The sequence below is a fragment of the Rhynchophorus ferrugineus genome, unplaced genomic scaffold, assembly GCF_030347505.1.
Source record: "Rhynchophorus ferrugineus isolate W39M unplaced genomic scaffold, kcgeb_rfMv2 rfM3, whole genome shotgun sequence".
In the NCBI taxonomy this organism is placed as follows: Eukaryota; Metazoa; Arthropoda; class Insecta; order Coleoptera; family Curculionidae; genus Rhynchophorus; species Rhynchophorus ferrugineus.
Window position 1 is genome coordinate 50555268 of NW_027472582.1, and position 22959 is coordinate 50578226.

General features: G+C 30.7%; 1 protein-coding gene across 1 annotated transcript in view; it reads left to right on the forward strand.

The window, feature by feature from the left end:
- The window catches only part of LOC143193247 (uncharacterized), a 327672-nt gene that overhangs the window by 39137 nt on the left and 265576 nt on the right, over positions 1-22959 (forward strand). The gene's annotated exons all lie outside the window — the stretch shown is intronic.

The window sequence follows — 22959 nt, forward strand, 5'->3', positions numbered from 1 at the left end:
TAGATTCTCAACTTAACAGCTCCCGATTTCATGTTGAGCGACACAACCGCCATATAGCTTACTGTTGGGTTCTTCTGCCTGCCACTGGTTTCAATCGATGCAGCATATCCCATCGGAATATGTTTTAAATATAAAACCGCTTTTTAGATACACTTAATTCGATCTTATTTATAAATTAATATATTACTGCTTTTAATTTGTACTTGAATCTATTATCAAGAAAACTAGTCAGGAGAAATATAGAGTACTATTTATACACCTTATACAAATGGGTCTGGTTTGACTCGCTTCAATATTCTGATTTACTGTCTTGTCAAGTAGTTGTGTTGGTACACATTGGTGTGATTTAGAAGCATCGTTTTATGTTTTATCGTGAAATTTCGGATAACTCCATCGAAACTCCAATCCACTCCAATCCAAGTTCATTTGATTTTGAGGTGATCGTGCAGCATTGGTAATTAATCGAAAAAGTTCGTTTTAACAGTGTTATATTACTAGACGGTTCTTTTCGTGCTTATACGCTGCTGTTATTACAGCAGGACGATTTTTTTTAACAAAATCTCATCACGGTTGGTGACAGATCACAATCGTTCTAGAATAGGAGAATGTTAGTATTACTATTTTTTTAATTGCTTTCAATAATCCTGATCCATATTTTTTATGGGTGATTTCATTTCTCAGGAAGTAACAGCTTTCGAATGTAGAATATGTTTTAAGTATAGTATTTCGATTACCATAAATCTACAGAAGTCAGACTGTAAATATACAGAAAGATGGGTAGAAAAAGATCCGTTTCTTTAGTCTTGATTGTAATATTTCAATTCTTCATGCACACCATATTACAGAAGCGAAAGTTCCATCTGCATAGCCCCTTTAGAATATCAGTTCAGCAGTATTTTTCAGTTATTCAAAATACTTGAACGTTTACATTTGCTCTAACAGGATACCTTTCAGGTTCTACAATAGTATGATCCATAATTCGTATAGCATCGTGAAGAATGCTAGGAGCTAGGTATGACCAAATATTGAATACCAATCGGTCAAGAAGTTTGTAGCATCATATTAAACCCCATGTCTGTTTTTAAAAAATTTCGGATAATTGCGCCTATTATTAAATTTGAAGGAAGCATAAGCAGTTGATGCTTGAATGATGTATCCTTAGCGAATATCGGCTCGGGTCACAAATGAATTTAACAAATCACTACAGGATCTGAAGATGTATACTTAGTAATTTTAGGGGAACATATTCATCTTCCAAAGCTTCAAGGTGAGAAATAATGTATAAAATACTCTCATATATTTTCTGAACCATTCTGTTTAAATCATATTTGCCCTGCTGAGCTTAATTTTTGGCTGGCGCTTTAATGTTTGTTTGTACCATTTTCATAAATACTTATCCAAAAATTTATAGTACACTAGTTTCTCAATGGTTTTGCTTCAAAATAGGTTTCATTATTGACTAATCAATAATTAATCCATCATCACTAATACATCTATTACTTTAATATTAGGTCAAGTTGGGACTATATTGCAGCTAACTAACAGAGTTGTTCTTTTTGGCCACAATTGACACATGTTTTTGCCAAATTTAGTTTTTTTCATTCAACATAATTCCCTTCAAGGGTGATACACTGATTATAGATACCCTTCAACTTTTCGATACCATTTTTGTAGTACGATTTGTTCTTTGCTTCAAAATAGGCCTTTCTAGGATCACCTCTTCATTCGACTAAAATTTCTTCCCAGCGAGCATTCTTTTGAGATCTGAGAAGAGGAAATAGTCGCTAGCGGCTAGATCTAGAGAATGTGGTGGACCAACACTTGCCTTGGATTTTTGCCGTCGTTTTCACTGACTTGTGACACGGTGCATTGTCTTGGTGAAGCTTCACTTTCTTCAAATGCGGCCGTTTTTTCGCCGATTTCGTCCTTCAAACGTTTAAAAAAAAGTAACGCTACGTAATAGTCGCTGTTGATGGTCCTTCCTTTTTTCAGGTAGTTAATGAAAATTATTCCATGTGCATCTCAAAATATAGACGCCATAACCTTGCCAGCCGACTGTTGCACTTTCCCACGCTTTGGAGCGGGTTCATCGTGTGCAGTCCACTCAGATGACTGTCGATTGGACTTATCGTTACACATCGATTCAAAAACACGGGTTTATTACGCTTCTTCAAACACTGCTCCGAATTATCAAATCGTCGTTGTTTTTGGTCAAAAGTGAGCTCCCACGGCACCCACTTTGCACAGAGCTTTCTCACCCAAATATTCGTGAATGATGTGATGGACACGATTAGTTGATATCTTCAAAGTGTCTGCTGTTTCATTCAATTTCAATTTACGGCCATTCAAAATCAATTTGTGAATTTTTTAAATATTTTCTTCGGTAACAACCTCTTTTGGGCGTCCACTGCGTTCACCGTCTTCGGTGCTCATTTCATCACTCCTAAACTTAGCATACCAATCTCTGATGGTTGATTTTCCTAGGACAGTGTCTGGAAATTCGGCATCAAGTTATGTTTTTGCTTCAAATGTATTTTTTTCCTTTCAAAAACTATATTTTATCAACACGAGAAAATTCATTACTTCAGAGTTACTTCACTCAAAATGCTATAATTCACAAACTAATGATCGGACAGCTGTCAAATTTATACCCGCATCTTCTGAGGGTTACGGCTAACTAAAAAAGGGATTTAATTCTAGTAGTGCCATCTATGTGTCAGGCCGGATACTTTTCAATTGACTTGTTAACATGATTAGATTTCGGTCTTTTTGTCTCAATATAGAGCTGATATGAATAGGTTTTAATTACTCATATTCTTCAATACATAATTCTTCAGACATTAATATATTCATTTCTATTCATTGACACTAATATAAATTAAATTTAACGAAACAATCATCCAGAAATAATTATTTCATATAATTACATTAATTGCATATTTTGATACCCACTAAACAGATTCTTAAGGCAATACTGCGTTTGAAATATATCTGGTTTGAACTACACCCGAACTGTTTGATCTCGGGAATTGCGTCTTTGTGTCAGCTAAGAAACAAGCAGCCACTATGAGATAAAATTTACTGCATAAACTTGCCAGTAATGTGCAAACTTTAAACTGGAATATCTTAGTTAACTAAACAATTTGTTGTAACTATTACTAAACTCTAAACTGTTATTTAACTAGGGTTCTACATATTAATGAGGGAAAACAGTTTAGACGTTTCTTAGAAATAACTTAAGCAATACTCATTAGTGAGAAACAGACATAATTTATATATTAGACATAATTTATTATATATTTATATAATATTTAAACTTTTCGCTTATAAGGATATATTTTTTTAAAATATATTTTGAAGTCTCCTTTTACCAACTATGGGTTTATCTGGACAAGGCCTAAAGTTTAACGTGGCCTCCGAACCACGGTCCTCAGCATTAAGCATCCACGTCGAAAATCGTAAAAAATCATCGCACGAAAATGCCAACTTGGACATGACAATAGTGTTGCGAATTCCCGAAATATAAATAGTGACCCTCGTATACTATGTCTCCAGAACCATATCAATTACCATCAAATATCTGTTGGTATACCTTGTATCTTGTTTCGAGCGTTTTTAATTTTATTCGAATTTATTTATTTGTAGTGCATATTACACAAACATTTTAGGTCTAAAAATGTTTCCTCGACATAAGCTTCAACTGTGCTGAATTTCACGCCCCCAGCTGTCCTTGTTTTCCTCAAAAAGGCAACATATTTTCTAAGGCGAAATGAATAAGAACAAGGATAGTTCAAAGTTGAAGTGAGTTACTGTAATGAATTTGTGCTACAAGCTCTTTCGTTTATAATTACAGTGAGAGAATATTATATTGTGGATATTGGTTCAAACAAAAAAAAACAAAAAACCGATTGATAATGTAAATATCTAATCGAAATATCAGGCAGATGTAGGCTCTAGATAGTGACCCGTCACGTAATACTTTATTTGAACAATTAGTTTTAAACATCCAACAAGTTTATAAGCTTATATATAAACGTTTGCGTGATTTTCTGAGACCATCCGTGCAGAATAATTAAATACCTATTATTTTCCTAACTCGGTATAGACGAGGGACACTTTTAACGAAAACTTCGTACTATCGCAGATGTTCAATCCCAAAAGCAATATACGTACCTGCCGGTTTCAGTCCCTGAACTCCTGCAATGTACGCGTGGCCGTTAGTTGTCACAATCTCGGACACACTAGTTAGAGTCGGGTGGCGTATCGACTCCGATCGGGTAGACGACATGACATTATAAATGTACAGCAAGAGATGGAGTGACAGTGATTGAGGAATAACACGGGACCGTACAAAAAGGACTAGCGACCTTATTTTCGAGGGATTCAATGGGACCCCCTCATATCTCATTTCTAATAGTGGGGGATTTTTTGGCACATCTGACTCCTTATATAACGGTAAAGGATGGCACAGAATTTAACATATGCGGAAGGCGACTTGAATAATTGTCCGACATTCGACGTAAGAGATATCTTCAAAAAAGAAAAGTTCTCTTCTAGATAAATTTTACACGATCGATATATGATATTCAGCATACTTTTATTTGTCCAGACTGCATATATAGGGTGTCCCAAAATGTTTTCATTAAGGGTTTAGGTTATTGAAAAGGCATTTGATGAAAAGATGAATAGTGCGCGGCAATGTACTTGGACGTTTCACAAGATTTTAACCGAGTATGCCATTTGGGATTAATCTATATAATGAGCAAATTACTAGAACGGAATTACTGTCGACTGCTCCAATCATATCGTTTCATAAGAATATTTAGAGTTTCGCATAAAGGAGCATTCTCAACTCTCAAACGTCTTTCGGTTGGAGTTCTACAGGGTAGTGTTTTGGGACCACTCTTATATCTGCTCTATACTGCTGATATCCTAATAATAAAGAAGCAAGAACAAGTACAAAAGTACAAGTAGCGGCCAAAAAGAGCTACAAATGTACTAGAGACTGGAAAATACAGCGTAATAGCTCCAGATCTGTCCAAGTTAATTTTGCGTTGCGACCAAATGACAAAATCCTAATTATATCACTTGACGGATGCCCGATTCCTCAAGCAGAATCAGCTAAATACCTCGGCAAATATCTCGGAGGTAGATTCAATTGCAACATCATGTTAGACAAAAAGTAGATCAGATTAGTCTTAAGCAACTGTACTGGTTAGTCGAAATATACTCTAAAGTTTACATAAAATCAAAGAGATTTTTTTATCAGTCAATCATAAAGGACTTACGGGGTGCAAATATGGGGTTTCACTAACACACCAAATCAACTAGTAATCCAATGCAGTCAAAACAAAGTTCTATAATTAATTATCAGTGCTTATCTCTATGTAACTAACGAAGAGATACTCAAAGTGATCCAAGATTTAGCCTTAAAACATGAAATAGGGTTGCATCACAGCAACGTGGAAACAATACAGCTACTGGACAACACGCAGGAAATCAGAAGATTCAAGCGAACCAAACCACACGAAGTTGTTTAGAGTATAAGTGTAATTTTAACTTCAGCTCAATTTGATTAGTTTTATATTGATTTGGGATATACATACTGATGTATTAATCCGCTACTCGCATTGCTGGTATATTATGCAAGTACAACACAACAGTAGTAATACAATAATTTGGAAATTAAGATTGTGTTAAGCATACAAAGAATTAGGAGGCTAGGTAGATTTCAAGGACTAAAAATAGTATTTTTACTGTTGATTATATAATATTTAATATGAGTGTTAATACTTTTTTTGATAATTTGTCCATTGGACCCTTATCTCCCTTAAACTTAGCCTTTAGTTTTCTTAAAGTAGATAACTTGTGATTGGTCGATCAGGAAAAAAATTAGTCATCAATATGTATGCCCTCATAACATCCGAATATTCCCGCATCAAATTTATGTTTTTGTTTATTTAAACTCTGACATACAAATAAAATGTAGATAAAATACAATTATAAATTATAATTTATTTAAAAATTAATGTATATCTAATACATATAACAATGAAGGACTTAAGCTATATTCCATTACACAGCTACAATAGTTCGTAGGTTAGACATGCTTGATTATATTTACATTGAACTCTTTTACATGCAACCTATGAGGTAGAGTTCTAGGCGTTTTTTTATGTAGTGGTATCCGCTGTACGCTTAAACTATGTTGTTATCAATTGTGTATTCCAGTAATGTAATTAACTTTCAGTAAAGAACATATTTCCTTTTTACATTTAGTTCTTCTTTGCTTTGTTGATACGTTGTTATCAAAGTGTTTCGCTTACTGTTACTGCCTGGGTACATTTCCCGTAATAAAATTCATAAAATTTGATTACATAACTGCATTCTCTCTAATACATTTGCTATATCTGCAAAACAGTTACTAATTCTCTTGTCATAAATTCAAACCTAATGTTTAGACAACAATTAAATACATAGCGATTAACACAAATATTTCACAGTATACAATACGATTTTCAACAATTATCCTATATTAATTATGTACTCTCCGAAAACTGTTGCCACTTTAATTACTCTGTGTTGGCAATTGTCAGCAATGCGCCATAAAGTCATAACAAAAAAGTTTCATTCATCACTGTCACTTTTAGAATCACTTTTCAAGTCAATTTCCAATCATTTAACATGTACTTGCTGGTGGACCAAATACATACTGAGCTCCAGGAATAATGTTAATGACTGTTTCTATCATGAACAACAATATATATATCTGCAATGAATTATTAAAAAATATTATGACTAACAAAATCTAATAAAACGTTATTTTAACGTTTACCTTTGCCTTTATACTCTTTATTAACATTTTGAATAGACATAATAAATATTCTTTATTTATTACACGATAGGGAATCAAATATAAACGTTAACTTTGTAAAATAAAAGTATTGATTTGTTGAGTATAATGATGAACCCACATCTCATCATAAGTGACAAAACGCCTCAAAAAAACCTTCCCTTCTTGTCGAAATCCATTCAGATATCTTTCACTGGTCTCCGACCTGACTTGTTTTTGATTTTCGCTCAACAACCTTGGAACCCAGCGAACACATTTTTTTCTAAGGCCGACTTGATCATTGTTGATGGATTGAACACTTCCATAAGTGATACCCGATTCAGATGATATTTCTTCAATCCTTAACCGGCGATCGCCTTCAATAAGCTGATAGATGCTAGAACGGATGTTGTTATTTGTAAAGCTTGCTTGTGGTCGTCGATCCTGACTTTCATTTTCGACACGTTCTCACCCATGCCTACATTTTCTGATCCACGCATACATTCAATTCTGAGACAGTGTAGCATCCCCAAATTGTGCCTTCGGACGAGTGAAAACTTTATATGGTTTAACGCTTTCATTGGTTAAAAACTGTATGATGATGTGTTATGCAACAGACAGAGGTAATTCCCGCTCAGTTATGGCTGTACTGCGGACACCACCGAACTGCTACCCACACCGGTTTCCCCCCTCCTCAAAAACCAAGGAACATTCGAGCAAAGCTAAATAATAAAATTACCGTTTATATTTGATTTCCCCTCATATGTTTTTAATAATGGTATTCTTCTCAAAGCAATCTATTAAAATTCCATCAGACCTCTTCATGGGTTATCTTTACATACAATCCCATGTTTTCTAATAATGTATAAGGTTTCTACGGATACTTTCTAGACTGACAATTTTCTCTGAAATAATAGTGTTAAGTTTACATCGAAAAAGCTACTCACGGTTTTTATACATTTCAGAAATTTAATCTGAAATAACGCTAACGTCAAATCCATCTGTATTACTTCAAAAGTTGTATATAATACCGTAAAAGGTAGCGATATGTTTTAGAAATAAATTTGGAAATGGGGAAGGTTCTTTTCTCTCGTAATAGAGATTTTTGAGGAATTTATATATAAGGTTTTAGAAAAATCTCACATGAAATGAAAATATGCTTGATTGGGAATATATTGATAATCAAAACGTAAATTAAACTTCAGGAGATTATTGTTTTGAATAGAACTGAATCCCATAAAATGCATCAAAATACATTTTTAAAGGCAAAATGTTTCGTTACTAATTATAATTATTGTAGCAGTCAATAGTATAACGTAATTTTAATAAATATTGTGTTAATAAAATTAACTATCATTAATAATAATAACAAAGTTTATCAAAACTGATGCCGAAATAAATCAATAACATAATAGTGATACTGGAACATAACGAAATTGTTGGAGAGGATTCAGCATACCTTAACATCCGATGGGATTGATTACAACTATCAATAAACACAACTTTTGATTCTGAAACTCTTTAAACTCTTGTATTTGTTACTCTAAAAGAGAAGTATTAGTACGTAAGAGAATAATTAGTACGATATGTATTAATAAAAATATTCTTCATAATTTTCTACAGCTTTTTCTATAAATCTTTTCCAACATAATGATACCGTATCGATACAACGATATATGGCAGCGATTCAATCATCAATAATTTCAGACTTTTTCAGCGATTTGAAACCATGTGCCATCCAAAACATTATGATGCTTGATCTGACTAAGGCGTAATAAGATTATGCTTTCTCGGTATGTTCTTAGTACGTGGGATGCGGCAGAATTGTCCATTATAGCTGCTACAACTAGAATGGTAAAGTAGTCGAAGCTTATGAGAGTTACTCCTTTGTACTGCTCTTATTTATAACAATACATCGGTCGGCGTCTGCAGAAAGGGTTACATTCGACTTTAACGGTTCGTAATACAGCACACCTTGATATTCACAGAGGCCCTATAGCTATTAATATTTAAATTCGGCGATGACGTACACGGTTTTCTTGGACTTGGTTTTTGGAACTTGACTTTGAAAACTTAATTTTGCCTGACAGAAAAGCAACCGCCGTGTTAAAATTGTTGTAAATGTTCATTTTTAGTCAACTAATGTGGCAGCCATTTCTTACATCACAAATAAATATCATGAAACAGTTCGCCTGAGCTATGCTGTCTGAAAATCTTTTGAGAGTTTGGGCTAGATTCATTCAAGAAGTTTTGCAAGTCATTACCATTAGTGAAGAAAGTTTTATCATTTTAGGTTTCGTGAATTTTCTGTATTTTTGGTACCATTTATTTAGTTTTGTATATTAAATATTCTTAGGTAAATATTAAAGGGCTTGTTTATGGATGTTAAATATTTGGTAATTAAAGATACTCTCCTACATATTACACCATTGTATTTAATATTATTAACGGGAATTTAATATAACCTAAATATTTTTATAAATTTAGCAGTACAAAGGCAGGAAATAATAATTTTCCCTTAATTTTGGAAGCTTAATTTTATATATATTTTAAAATAATGACCCTTCATTGTCATCTAATTACAATAATTATATTAAAATGAAACAAATACGCCCTTTTTATGCTTGAACCGTCAATGTACTTAATAGATTTAATTAGCAAGGACTTATTATTTACACAGTTTAATTATTAGGTACAGGGTGATGTTAAGAAAAATATAATTAAATATATCAATAATATTAATAAAACACAAAAATATGTCAAAAACAAAATTGTGCTTAAATTATTGTGACTACCTTGATATTACATTTTCCTGTAAATCGAAAAATATGCCTACAACTGCGTACTTTCCATTTTAGTTGTAGTATTGGAATATAGAGTATATTTTTGGATCTTCTGTAGTAGTACATATTCATCAAAATCAAAGTATTATAGATTTTACTGTTCCACTACTATCTTGAGAACTATTAATTAAGAGTTGTTGACAGTAATATTATTGTATAAGATTACAGTTGTGATTTTTCTTTCATCATAGGGTATAAATTAATGGTTCCTAATTGATGACCATCTGATGTTAACCATCTTCTAGCTATTCCTATTTAGTCTATTATAGATTTGATTCTGTAGACCTCGAGATAAAATCTGTAAATATTGCTACATTCCTAAGGAACTATTGGTCTAGTCCGCAGTAGCGTAATTCTTATTTCAAATTAAGTTCTTATATTACAAATAGTTGTATGTGGTACATAGTGGTGAACTGAGTAAATTTAAATGTCTTTTGGAATCATAAATACAGTTTATTCCAGATATATTTTTAAAAACATTGTCAAAAATATAATCAACATACATTTAAATTAACATACGAATCAGATTAATATAAACATCTTTCAAAACAGCTAAAATTGTTATTATAAAATTATGTCTGAACCAGGGTAACATTGTTTGCTTTTAATTAATATTTAAATTAAATTATATTTATCTCCTTTTCGGACAGTATTTATAACAATGGCACGGTTTTAGGTATTGTTTCTAAAATATTTGATAGAGTTATAATTACGCTTCATTAACAAATGTCAAACATTGTCCAGTCTAAAAATAATAAATACATTCAGAGGCGTCTAGAGGATATAATTAATATGTTATTATTAACTCCTATAACCAAGGGCCTAATAAATAACTCATAGAAACATTCTATTATATTTTTGCTAAAAATATTTTCCATATGTTAATTTAAGGAATTATTATATACAATAATACATTTTCACTCTCTATATTTCGAAGTTAATCAAGAGTTATTGTTTATTCTTCATGGGAGTTAAAGAAGTAGCAGGTGAAACTTTGGAGTCGACCAGAACAATGAGGTGGAATAGAACCTATCTCAAGTCTTATTTTAATACAGTGTTTCATGGCACTTTGAGATGACTGTATAAGAAATTTCTAAGGTCACCTCCAAACTAACAAAAGTTAATAACACAATAAAACCTAATTAAAAAATAATTTAGAACGAAGTTCTAGACATATAGGTTCGATTAATAGTTTCCGAATTTGAGGTACGTTTATTTCTTACGATAGGGAACTAAACGATACCATAGCATCGGGGAAATCGATGATCCAATTTAAACAAGTACTGATTTTAGCAGATCGTTGATTAATTACAAATTTTAAAATTCAAAATTATGTTTTCTTTCAGTTTCTTTTCCTTTTCCTTCAGCAGATTTTAGGCGTCCTTTGCTATGTTTTAAAGAGTTTTTCCTTTTTTTTTTTTTGAGAGTGATTTAATATGTCGTACAATAATAACGAATTGGTATGATATGTTACCAGATATTTTTTGAATTTTGCTAATCCTAGCGAGTTCACACAAGAGTAAATATATATTTACCGCAGTTCCAATTTTCCTTCGCGTAAATATATTTTGACACGAAATTTGTCTATTTCATTATTTGATCTAAGTGCGTTTTGTACATAAATAACTAACCCACATAAAATAATTGTTTATATCTAGGACAAACTAGCGATATATTTTTGAATATAACATAACTCAAGTTTTGGATTTTCTAGTTGTTTATTGCCAATTTAATTTAGTTAATAGTTTGTATAACTAGTTTTGTAATTCATAACTACATTTCACTACATATGCTTATTTAACCTTCTCTATATTTTGATGATTCAAAACCCAAGCTAGCGATTTTTTATGAATTTGCTCGCCAACTAAAATTTGCAATTTTAAGTTTTCATTTTAACTAATTGAAGATGTTGATTTTCCACCAGAGTGAGGAATATCTTATATCACCTCATTTGAACTGAATTTCAATGCACCTAATAGATGTCAGATGACTTATACTTCCATTTCCTTGAAATATTTTTAAAATTGAAATAATCGAAAAAAATATTGTTAATAATAGATTTATATATATTTATTCAATTAAATAAAACGCTGCGCTATTGAACTAGCATTTATTTATTAGGAGTATTTACTTTGAATCGTTGCAAATTGAACATATAAAATAATGCAATAAGCAATTAATTATATTTTCCTATTAAAATATGCAACAATATAATTCAAGTTAATATAAATACGTATGCTCATAAATCTAATTATCAAAAATACGTTTATGTTGTTAATAGACTAACTGAATTAGAGATCAATATATTCGTTTAATTCATATATAGATACAATTTTAAGAGTTGTTTAATTAAATTATTTATAATTATATTGTATTGGTTCAAATATTTTCCATCCATTCATGCGTATAAATGTTATTATTGGGATAATTTATTTTTTATATAAAAATGCAATACCACCACATAACTAATTATTTAAAATTCTCTCTGTATATTATTTTCTTTTTATTTCAACTTAATTTATTTTTTATAGAAATATTTATTTTTAATTTGAAACTGAAGTTACTGACATTTTAGTACAATTAAAAACACACCATTTTCAAAATTTTTCGTTTTTTAATGATTATTTCAGCATTGTTTCCTAGTCATCATTTGAATATGTGTAAACTTTTATCATGTTTTTATTGTTTATGGATTATTTATATTAAGTTTAAACTGAAGAGTGATTTACCAGGACAAATGACACACATTTCATTGCATTCTTTGCATCAAGGGAAGACTATTCGGCTGAATATCGAAAAATTAAATCTTCCAAGCAACTGTTTTCTATGTTTAATAACACATACACAATTTGCGATTAACCTACTTTATATTTACTAAATATTCAATATATAATGGAAGAAAGTGCTGCAGTCATTTATATATATTTTGCTGTGAAATTCAAATCATCATACACGAAAAACACAGAATAAAATTGCTTTATTTCAAATGTAACTACTTTTAAAACCCTTTTTTTTCTGAAACAACATATATTCTGGGTAAAATATATACATAGGATTTACAATAAAATCAAGAAGTCTTAAAGTTGAACAGTAATAAAGGAGATTTTCAAAATTAGTCATTATTTTTATTGCCAGTAGTCCTTTTACTCGTTTTGTCATTGAAAGGTTAGTATTTGCAATGCAAAATATGAGAAAATATAAATATCTGATATGATCCGCATTCTACTCTCAGTCGTAAGTCTACGAATTTATGATTTCATAAATATTAGTTGCGCTAGGGTCATTTGAAGTGATGATGCAGAACCTAACTTAAACAACAGATTTTATCACTCCAGAAATATATAATAAATGTGATCAAAAAAATTTTTCTCTATTTATTATTTCCTGTTGAACGTGTTTTGCTTTTGGCATGGATGATTATAATTATAGTCAAAGCAAGAGTGAAAAATCTGACGCGCATAATTATCTCAACTAGGTAATTAAGCTATGCAAAATACAATTTCCTTTGAAGAGATTTTCACGGCTTGCTAATTATTAATATAGCAAAAAGGTTAAGTAATAAAACAGTCGCTAATAAATTAAGGCGTTATTGTGATATTATATATGATTATTAAATCGTAGTAAGATAGAAAATTTTAGGAAGATTAAGTGAAAATTAAATATGGTTCAGATTAATTATTTTATATATTATAGAGACGGCCAATTCATTATTGGTAATTTTATTTTAATTGCTATATGAGAATGTATTATAAAAAATAACATATTTAAGATATTTTTATTGGTAGATACTTATAACCTTATAAATGGAAACAGATAAACAACTAAATAAATAAATACCTACAGTGACTGCAACCAAACTTCTAGGCCGTTATGCCACAATTTAGGGGTAGCAGTTTCATGATGGAAGATGGCACCTATAGACTGATAACTTTATAGTTCCTCTATAATTAGCCTTATTAGATGTTAATAAATATATAGGCATTAACGGTTTGGTCAGATTCGCGTAGCTAATTTTAAATAATTTCTTGCCTATATAGCATATAATTAAGATCCCCTTCCTCGGTGTTTGTGAAGGAAGCTTTGCTGGGCATTGTCCATAATCATCTGTCACAAAAATTGTTTGAATTAATTTCGTTTCGGCAAATATTTGCAAATGAGAACTCAGTCTAATTGTGTTTTTTACTATTAACAAATCTGGAAACACAAGATGGAAAGTACTGTACGGTTTGTTCCCTTTTCGATAAAATAACACATAGTGAAAAGTGAAGCCTGCCAATTCAGGTCAATGAGGTTTTAACGTGATTTTGATTCCAAATGTATCCAATGCGATCTAATACACAGTCCCAATATCTTAATTTTTTAGGCGCGACAGTATTTTATTGAATAAAATTAATGAACATAATCATAACAACATAAATTAATTATATCAACAGTTACATATTCAAAAAATGTAATAGTATAACATCATTAATAAGTAATCTAATGTTTTTCGACTTCTATTGGAATAAAAATATATAAGAAAAACTAATTAGACAAGTATGAGTTGTTCTTGGAGTATTATGTTAACGTGTCAATTGAAAAGTCCCCAGCCTGACACATAGATGGCGATGCTAGTCGTCAAAATATGTGTGTATAAACTTTACAGCTGTCGGATCATTAGTTTGTGAATTATGGCATTTTGAGTGGAGCAAATTTTGTTACTGTGAAAAAAATGGATAAAAAGGAATTTCGCGTTGAAGAAAAAACTTGGCTTGATACCGAGTTTCCGGACACCGCCTCAGGAAATTTAACCATCAAGGGTTGGTATATTAATTTTTGACGTGGTGAAATCAGCAGCAAAGGTGGTGAACGCAGTGGATGCCCAAAAGATGTTTTTACCGACGAAAACATTAAAAAAATTGATTGAATGATTTTGAATGACCGTGAATTAAAACTGAATGAAATAGCAGACACTCTAAATATATCAACTGAATCTGTATATCATATTATTCACGAATATTTGGGTATGATAAAACTCTGTGTAAACTGGCTACCGCGCGAGCTCACGTTTGACTAAAAACAACGACGAGTTGATAATCCGGAGCAGTGTTTGAAGATGGCCAAACGTAATAAACCCGAGTTTTCGCGTCGATATGTGACAATGGATGAAACATGGCTCCATCATTTCACTCCAAAGTCCAATTGACAGTCATCCGCGTGGACTGTGCAGGATGAACCCGCTCCAAACGTGGGAAAATTTGGGATATGCATGGAATAATTTTCATTAACCACCTTGAAAAGTAAGGACTATCATATGGAATAACAACAACAACTATTACATAGCGTTATTGGATAGTTTGAAGGACGAAATCGCCGAAAAACGGTCGCATTTGCAGAAAAAGAAAGTGCTGCTTCCCCAAGACAATGCACCGTGTCATAAGTCAATGAAAACGATCGCAAAAATCCATGAATTGGGCTTCGAATTGCGTCCTCATCCATCATGTTCTTCAGATCTGGCCACCAGCGACTATTTCCTGTTCTCAGATCTCAAATGAATGCTCATTGGGACGAAATTTTTGTCGAATAAAGAGGTGATCGCCCAAACTAAGGCCTATTTTGAAGCGAAAGTCAAATCATACTACAAAAATAGTATCGAAAAGTTGGAGGGTCGCTATAATTAGCGTATCACGCTTGAAGGGAATTATGTTGAATAAAAAACCTAATTTTGCCAAAAAATGTGTTTTACTATGGTAGGCCGGGGACTTTTCAATTGACCTGTTACAAAAAAGGCATTTAATTTAAATTTAAAAGATGTAAAATGCAGAAAATTTTAAAAAATTATAACAATAAAATTTTTATTGAATTATAAAATTTGGAACAAGGTTACGTTTTGGTTTATATATATATATAAAGATTTCATTAAGGGTAGTCTATTTTTTCTATATGTGGCTTGGCATGCTTTCATAACATCATACGTTTTATTGTCAGTCGGTAATATTATTTTTGCATCGTACTATATTGGTTCTGTTTGCTAAATAATGCAATAATATTATGTTCCGCTAGCAACATGGCGAGCTCCTCCGTAGAGATGGAAGCGGTATTGCTATTTTTATTCTGTTCCGTAAAAATACTGGATGTTTGAAAATGTAAAATTGGAAAGAATATTGTCAGCGTTAGACAATTTGCAGTAAGTATTTAAAAAAGTTAGTAGATTTATTTTATGAACATGAATATATTATATATTCATGAATTTGTATGGTAAGAAATATGGAAATATTTTAAGAAAATATACCGTCCATTATCCAAGTACCGGTTTAGTGTTACTGTAAGTGACTCGTTGATTGAATTAATCGAGTTTTCTGGATATTTCTCTTAAAATTCTAGAAGAGCTATATTATTTTAGTTTCAACCGATTAAATAGAAAACTGGAATTTTGAAAATTGTTAATTAATTTTTCGTTGATAATCGCGAAAAGTTAATATCCAACAAGTAGTAGGAAGTTGAGGTTCATGTCGAAATAATTTTACATATTAATTCGGTACATATCGTGTAATTATGTTCTGTTATGGATTATAGAATTTACAACATAGTTCCTATATTCAGGAAATATGCTTATGTTCGAATGTGAATGGCAGCTTTGTCCTAATTACCTTATTCTAATAGCATCAATTTGGTTAATTTTAGTGTTGAAATATTACTAAATTTCAGGGAAGGGTTATATAGGGAGAAAATATAAAAACTGCGAGCTAAACAGCAACATCAATGATTATATTTTCTCATCAAAATGTCAGCATCATTGTTATCAATAGTTACACAGTAAGAAGTTCTTAAGTGAGTTGATTCTCGGAAATGGTGTATTCAAAAATGTATTTTGTAAGTAGAAATGTTGTTAAATATAATATTAGTATTCTAACTACCATCGAGTTTTCACTAAGAATATAGTTGAAATATGTATTGACTGGTAATATAATATGGTAGAGTCTATTTTAGATATGTGGTTATCTATATATATATATTAACATTATTAACATTATATATATATATATATATATATATATATACATTATATATATATATATATATATATATATATATATATATATTATATATATATATATATATATATATATATATTATTGTATATTGTTTATTATGTATATTATATACTGCATATATCATTAACATTATTGCATGTATTTTAAATATATTTGTTATTATTTAGTCACAAATGTAGTGGGGAAAACTATCTTTTCCTTTTTAACAATGCCCTGGAGAAGACGAGCTAGCCCTTATGTCTAGGAATAGAATAGTGAATGTGCTGGCTTATATTGTATTGGTGAAAAATAAAAATTTCCACAATTGATCTCACTACCAGATCCGTTGGGCTCATTAGTTTTTGAGATGGAACATTATACTACCACTTTTTGGCCAACATTTGAAAATATAACAGTTGTTTCCGAATGACGTCGTTTGGCCCAACGCATATTGTACATGACAATTTGACGTCCATCTCCAAGGTGTTAACCATATATTTTTTGGTTCAAATTTACATCCGAAATAACTTAACAACATCCTAGACAGTTCTGAATAATAGTAATACTTATTGTTATGAATAACAATTACTACAAATGTATCATTTACTGGGAGAGCTATCACCACTACCAGATGCAGATTATCAATTTTTACAAATTTATTTTATGGGCAATGGGCACAATCCATCAGTTAAGTGAACTATTGCCGAAGAAGTATAAATATTTCTTCATAAAAACAACGATTTACTGACCAATGAAAATGCTCAAAACAGCATTGGATTGGATGTCATATGATTGATTTAATATATTCATCACGCCTGATAAAATACCGTGATGGGGTTTATTTCACTGATAATCGATGAAGTGTCTATTTTTATTGTGAGATAAAATTTGCAAGATATATGTGAATAATAAGAAGTTTTGGTCTATAAATCATCAAGTATAATTTAATTTTATTATGTATTTATGTGTGCTAACATACCTACAATGTGAATAAAAATTAGCACACTTTATTGGTAGATAATTAATTAGAAATAAATAGAAATGTAATGTTTAATTTTTTAGTGTGAGCATAATATTAAATATATTTAATAATACCAATATTTAAAAGTTCCAAAAGCCACAGTAAAAACTTTAGGACATCTCGTTCTGAAAATTAATAATTCTCCGCTTAATATTTGGCAATAATTGTCTGAAATCCTGCTTATTAAATGAATTGTCAGTCTGTAATATTATTTTTGCATCGTACTATATTGGTTCTGTTTGCTAAATTATGCAATAATATTATCTTCCGCTAGTAATATGGCGAGCTCCAATCGGGTGAATCGGATCCTCGCCTATAAGAAGTTCTGGTCTATATATCATTTAGTATAATTTAATTTTATTATGTATTTATGTGCGTTAACATACCTACAATGTGATTAAAAATTAGCACGCTTTATTTGTAGAGAATTAATTAGAAATAATTAGAGATGTAATGTTTAAGTTTTTTGTGCGAGCATAACATTAAATATAATTTATAATATCAATATTTAAAAGTTACAAAGGCCACAGTAAAAACTCTAGGATACCTCATACTGAAATTTAATAAGTCTCCGCTTAATATTTGGCAATAATTGTCTGAAATCCTGCTTATTAAATGAACACAGTACCACTTCAGCGGAGCAATAATTTCTAGTCAGGCTTAATGCGAAAAAACGGGCTATTCGTTGACCACATTCAGTTTTATTTTACGGTAGATTGTAATACCGCTTTAATTTTGTGAATTGTTACGCAGATCTTTTTTGTTTTGTTTTTGTTTGTTGGATTAGTAACATATAACAGCATAACAAGCAATTATCAACAAGCAATATTCAAATTGTGTTCTATTTAAGGGGTGGTCAAAAATAGTTTTCTTTTATCCAAAATGCAATAAATTATAATTGAAACGAAGGGCTAATTGTAGCCTAGCGAACGTTAGTCACAACTATTTCCAATTTAAGCCACTAATAAGAGACTTTAAATTTTATTGTGTTATTTAATATACTTGTAAATATGGCTTAGTTCGTCCAAATGTTAAATCAAACAAACAAGCCGTTATAACAAAAAATTGCTTTGCCTGCAGTTTTTGGCAATATAAGCAACGAACCGAAATATATAATGCTTTAACAAAAAAATTTGACTGAGTTCAAAAAATAAATAAGGAACTCACTAAAATAATCAAACTTAGATTTTTAACACTAAAAAATTCATTTTAAAATAAAACATATACATAATAATCGTTGTAATATCTAAATACAAATAAACCAAAACTATTCTGCTATCTACACCCCATTTTAACTTAGTACCTATCTAAACCTGTTTATCTACTTACAATATTATTTTAATACTACTAACTGATCACTGAAGTTGGTGCCGAGCAACAAGTTAGATTTGTTTTGTTCGTAATTTCTTTTTTTATATAAGTCAGAAAATTATATTATAATTTTTGTGTTGTTTGGGCTCGGCACCGACATCAAAAAATTCTATTTACGATTCGATTCTTGAAAAATTAAACATTATGTATGTAATTTAGCTGTGTGAAAATTAGGTATGATTATCTAGTGTGTCATTTAATAAATATATATACTTGTTATTGGAGGCATGTTACATGCAGTTTTTGTTTAGCCTCTCTTTGAGGTTATACAGTTCTATATTATCTTATTTAGTTATTGTTAATTTTCACCAGTATATTATTTCTTTAGTCCTTTTTAAAAATTAATTCAATATCTACCGCTTGGTCTTCTTTCTAAAAACCGTTGCAACCAATCATGTGCGGTATATAGCCTTCTGCATCCAATATTTTGTTCCCTATGAAGCGTTTCTCGAATACTACTACTTTTCCCCCCATATTGAATTAAGTCGGGCAAAACAAAGTTTCATGAGTGAGCGATGTATTAGTATCGTTGAAATACAATCCTTTTAGGCTCTGCTTGATGTCACCATACACACTGGGTTAGAGTCAATCAAAAATATTTTTTTCCTGGCAAGTTGTATCTTCTTATAAGTTTTTTTATTAATATTAATAATAATTAATATTAATAATATATATATATATATATATATATATATATATATATATATATATATATATATATATATATATATATATATACTATATGATATAATGAACTATATGAATATAATGCCAAACATAAAATCAAAAAATCTGATATTTTCATTACAAACAAACATTATATCAAAAATCTAAATATAGCAACTAAACGAACCATTTACGTCTTTTACAGCTCCAGACTGCCTTGTATGATTTATGTAGATGTTTTTAACTCATTCTGACAAAAAAATGAACGATAAAATCAAAAGCTTCGAAAAAAAGCAGAAATATGGCCGCATAAAAAATTTAATGTCTGTAATTTTCCGTAAAAAAGAAGTTGTAAAAGACACTAATTGCTTAGGGTGTTTCTGTGCAAGATCTGTTGTTAAACGAAGATAATTTCGCAAAGCAGTTACTTACAGGGTTTCCGGCTAAAAATATGTTTCCTCTAGAACGGAATGTATCTCTTTAAACAAAGATATTCCTCTGGGGTAACATTTCGACGCGGCAAATGTCGTCGAATCGGTTGCCATTCACGAAAGATTTGCTTTCCTTACTTTTCCGGTGATATGTCGAGTTTGCCACTGTGTGGCTTGATTGTTTATGTTTTCGTTTTTCGCGTACAATTTATGTGAAAATATTTAATCAACAGGGAAAGAAAGTTTTATTTCCTCTAATGTTACGAAACGTTATATTTTTTATTTATAACATATATTTAAATCAACTGGCTAATTGGCACCTGTTTCAGTTATTTAAAACAATCATTCAGAATTTAGCTCAGAATCAAAATGTGTTGTGAATTATTTATCACTGTGACATTATAATGTTTCAAAATATTCTACATAAAACTCAACAAATTTTTAAGCCTACTTATGTACTTTTAATGTTACTAGAATCGTTCTTTTATGTATTAAGGATAAATAATTTTACCGATATATGTTTTCTATTCTTATACAAATCTGAACAAAGGTGGTTACCTTATAAAATTACGATAAGAAAGGAATTATAAAATAGGAAAATGCAGTGAGAAATCATCAGAAATATTTAGAGCCGCACTAGAAATTATTAAAATGCTGCTGGATTGGAAGGCCAGGGAATTAAATATCACAAATTAAATATCAGACAACACCAGCAGTTGACAGATCGGGATGGATTATGTAAATAATAATTCATGTATTGGAAATTACGGGCTCTACGGTGTTGTTGAAAATGAACTCCTTAAAATTAAAGATCATGACAAAGCCTCTTAATAAACACATTAATTTCGGAAGTTGCATAATTCTTTAATAATTTTGCTAAATCGGCATTTGATATAGTCAATTTTACAAAAATATCCCTTTGGTTAACACATGCTGAGAACCTTCATGTTTGCTTTTCCTGGCATTAGAATACAGTAAATTCTTAAGAAAAGACAAGAAGCAATATTTTAAAGTCTTGTTTACTACACGAGAGAAAAGCCGGATTTTCTCATTGACTTTTCGGACTCGTATAAATCTTTGGAACAGCACGCTGGTCGACTAATGTCAGCATTTTTTCGAGATCGAGTTTATCGAAGGATTTACTAAGAATAAATAAAGTTAGTATTGCTATTCTTATATTATATTAGATAATGTTAGTAAAGATTTTAAATATACCTTATATAAAGCTTTTGTATATATGGAACACATTTATTTCCTTTTTGAGTGCTTTTAATTATATGCCTGTGCAAATTCTTAAATTATTTTTATAACTTGTGATTAACTACGAAAGAAAAATTATAAATCTGGTGTTAACTTAATATGGCGTTGTTGATTTCTTTCGCCATTTCAAAGCCATTCAAAAATTAAATGTCAAGTTCCAGTATTTAGTGAGTCAAAAATTGATGATATGATACATTTTGATATTTTATTGGAATCAAAGTATAAAATATAAATTATTGTATAGCTATAGTGGTAAAGGCGATAGAACGGTCCTCCTACTGTTGTGATAGTCGCGGGTTCGAATCCAGCTGTGGCATGATCGTAAATTTATGTTTGCGATTTAATATTTGTGATTGTCCTAGATAAGAGTGCAAAATCAGACAAGAAAAATGATCCCAGTCATGCCAGTAATCAGGCTGGGTGAAACAGACCGGATGTCTTATTACCGAAGACTGTGGTTCGGAACTCATGTTAAACTGTAAGTCTGGTCCAGATAAACCTATAGTTGGTAAAAGAAGACTTTAAGATATATTTCAAAATATATATAATTAATATAATATTAATTTATATATTAATATATATATATATCTTATATATAAAAATGAATCGCAAAATATGTTCCTAAGCGCATAACTCAACAACGCCTGGACCAATTTGGCCAAATCTTTTTTTAAAATGCTCGTTGAAGTTCAGGGATGGTTTTTACGGCGAGAAAAATTAGAATTATTGCTGGAAAAACCCTAAAAATAGCCCTTTTTGTTTGAATTTGTTTCGTGTATCAGTTGACAATTCATCTGTCATCTGTCAAAAGTCATCTGTAACAGACAACTTTTTTTTTTTAAATTTGATATGACTTGAACTCAAATCCTTTTAATCCGTACGAATTGTTTTATTTATTTAAAATTTTTTATTTGTTTAAAATTTAATTCAAATTTTAAATAAATAAAACAATTTGTACGGCTTAAAAGGATTTGAGTTCAAGTCATATCAAATTTAAAAAAAAAAGTTGTCTGTTACAGATGACTTTTGACAGATGACAGATGAATTGTCAAGTGATACACGAAACAAATTCGTATATCGTGTTTTGTGCAGAGTGTTTAGTTAGTTAGTGTTTGTTTAGTTCGTGATTAGTGAAAAAATAATTTATATTTGATTCGCGTGAAGCGCGAGCGCGACATTCAACTAATAATCGCGCAAGTTTGAATCCAGCTGCTTTCAGTTACGATGTGTCAATTGACTACAGTAACTACCAATGTGTTGTTATTGGTTCTATGAACTTGGTTTGCTCACACTGTAAGGCATTAAAATACAAAAACGAAGCCAATGGATTGTGTTGCGCAAATGGTAAAGTGAAATTGATACAATTGGATCCACCACCAGAACCATTGTACTCATTGGTTTCAGGAATAGGAACAGATTCTATACACTTTTTGACACATATTCAACAATATAACAATTGCTTTCAAATGACTTCATTTGGGGCAACAAATGCAGTTCGGGAAAATTTTATGCCAACTTTCAA